Here is a 3134-nt window from a genome sequence, read left to right as displayed (position 1 = left end):
CAAGCAGCTCTAAAAAATATGTCTGTTTTGTTTATCACTTTACCTTCAGCACTAGAGCAGTACCTGGTGCACAGTGGAGGCAAATAAACAATTAAAATATATAGTATGTACGATGGTGGCTGGTGCTGTGAAAAAAATTCAGCAGAGAGGGAGAGGGCTGAAGTGCAACTTTTTAAAAAGGTGGTTAGGGCAAGTTTTATTGATAAGTCGATATTTGAGTAAAGACTTAAAGGATTTAGCAAAGCAAGGGATGAGGCAATTGGGAATAAGAGATTTCTAGGCAGAAGAGTAGCAAATGCAAAGGCCCTGAGGTAGGAGTGTGTCAATCAAATAATATGCTGAATTCTTTTAAACTTTACACTTTAAATATACATAGAACATTCCTTAACTTAACACAGGAACATGAACACAATAGATTTGATTTATGCCATCATTTCTTTAATTCCTAGGGTTAAAGATGGTAACCAAGTAAACAATTTTATTATTTCAAGCAAATGGAGGTGACTGTTCGAAGGGACCTGGAGCTGAGGTTACTACCCAAGAGAATTGAGGTGACCCTTCCAAGAAAGCGTGGGTGATCCCTTTGACAATCCAAGTTGCTTTTTAACAAGTCATAGATATGCAGGGCAGTTTTGCAAATAACGCTGAGCCATAAGATTTGAGCCCCCTTTTCTGGACATTATCTCAATAAGGACACCCAGCCCACACCTGTCTAATGGAGTCATCTCTTAGCTCACACACCTGGGTTCAGGTTCACATTGCCTAATTCTCCAGTCTGATTTGGGTGAGTCGGATGAGATCCGACTTGACCTCCACATGATATGTCGACTTGACCGACACTCTTGATGACTAAGCCCATTCCCAAAACTCTCACCTCTGACTTCCATAACGGAGTCTCCCACTAATCTAGGCTCTTTCCTAGTCTCCTCCTGCCTGGGGCCCGCCCTTAATCAGTAATGTTCCGAGGGCTGCTTTGTGTTTGCCTTTTTTTTTTTTTTTTTTACAAGGGAGCAAAAACATTTGTAGAAAATAATTCTCATATATAAATAAAAACAGCTATTGAAACAGGCTCACAGACATAGAGAACAGACTTATGGTTGCTAAGGGCAGGGGATGGGGGCAGTGAAGGATTGGAGTTTGGGATTAGCAGATGCAAACTAGTATATATAGGGTGGATAAACAACGAGGCCCTACTGTATAGCTCAGGGAACTATATTCAATATCCTGTGATAAACCGTAATGGAAAAGACTATGAAAAAGAATAGGTTAGTTCTGGGGGTCCTAGCAAATCAGAGTTCCCCACCCTCTACATCCGCTAGAATGCTATGGTCACACCCAAGTGTGGTTGCCATTTTGTGAGCTCTGACTGGACCTTCTAGTTTACCTTTATAACATCTCCATTTGGTTCTTAGTTACAGCAGCAACTACCATAGTTACATCTCCTACTGTGCCTTCTCTCTGCATCTGCCCAGCAGATCCTAACTGAATGTCCCACAGGCATGTCTTTCTTTCTAATTTATTTATTTATTTATTTATTTATTTTTGGCTGCGTTGGGTCTTCGCTGCTGCATGCAGCCTTTCTCTAGTTGCAGTGAGCGGGGGCTACTCTTCATGGCGGTGCACGGGCTTCTCATTGCAGTGGCTTCTCTTGTTTCAGAGCACAGGCTTTAGGGCACGTGAGCTTCAGTAGTTGTGGCACGCGGGCTCAGTAGTTGTGGCTCGCGGGCTCTAGAGTGCAGTCTCAGTAGTTGTGGCACACGGGCTTAGTTGCTCCGCGGCATGTGGGATCTTCCCGGACCAGGGCTCGAACCCTGCATTGGCAGGTGGATTCTTAACCACTGTGCCACCAGGGAAGCCCCCCACAGGCATTTCAAGCTCAACACTTGTAAGACATAATTTAGAGTCTCTCCCTGCAAGCCCATTCTTCCTGATGCTCCCACAGGTGGTAGGGGACCCTAGGAGAGATTTAAGCAGAGTAGTTACATGATCTGGTTTGCATTTCTTGTTTGCATTCCCTACCTGGTGTAGAGAACAGATTGTTAGAGGACAGGAGTGGGTACAGGGGGCTCAGTTAGGAGGATATCACAGTCATCTAGGTCAGCAATGATGTTGGCCTGGACTGAGGGATGACAGTGAAGAGGGAGGGAAGGAACACTTACGAGATATGTATGAGGTGTACTTGTGATGACTGGATGTGAAAGGTGGGACAGGAGGATAGCAAAGATGACCCTGGGTTGTGGTGCATGATGAGCTCATTCAATAGGAAAAGGCAGCCGGTTTGGGGAGGAAGATCATAATTTCTCTTTTGGACACGTTGCATTCGACGCATCTCTGAGACATCCAAGTGAAAATTCCATGTAGGGAATTGGACTTACTCTTTGAGCTCAGCTGAGAGAAATGGGTCAGAGATACAAATTTAGACGTTGTCAGCCTATTGATAGTACTTGTATTCACGGGCATGCATGGACTCATCAAGGAAATGATTAGAGAATGTAAAGAGAAATAGAGCTAGAGCTAGACAGAGAGAGAAGAACTAGAACAGAGTGACTCCAATACAAGAAGTCAGACTGATCTGTAGGATCTGGCAAAGGCATCTGAGCCACAGGGTCCGGAGCTGTGGGAGGAGAACCAGCGGGGGTGATGTCAAGAGAGGGGGGTGCTCCAGGGAGGAGGGCATGGCCACCTGGGTGGGCTGCTGCTGAAAGATCAAGTTGAAGTGTCTATAACCTTTCCCTTGGGAAAAATTCCATAATAGAATTGGAAAATGTTTATTACAAAGCCTCCCCAAACAAACAGGAAACAGCTCTCTGGATAGCCATAGTTCATGGTTTGAAATGCAATGTAAATCCTAATTACATATAATAAAGAAACTTTTCAAAAATGTTTGATGCAGCACCAAAATAAGGAATTGATAAAAAAAAAACCCCACACAATTTTTCATCCAGAAAGTTTGTCATTGCAATGTCAGACAGTTGCATGTTTCCAAATATCTCAGTGTTTGGCATCATAGAAACCAAATGGGCAGGTGTTTGGCTGTCTGTTTTTTTTCCCCATGAATCATCCTGATTTTTTTTTTTTTTTTTTTTTTTTTTTTTTTGTGGTATGCGGGCCTCCCTCTGCTGCGGCCTCTCCCG

Source organism: Physeter macrocephalus, chromosome 13, assembly GCF_002837175.3.
Source record: "Physeter macrocephalus isolate SW-GA chromosome 13, ASM283717v5, whole genome shotgun sequence".
Classification (NCBI taxonomy): domain Eukaryota; kingdom Metazoa; phylum Chordata; class Mammalia; order Artiodactyla; family Physeteridae; genus Physeter; species Physeter macrocephalus.
This window is presented reverse-complemented; position numbering follows the sequence as displayed.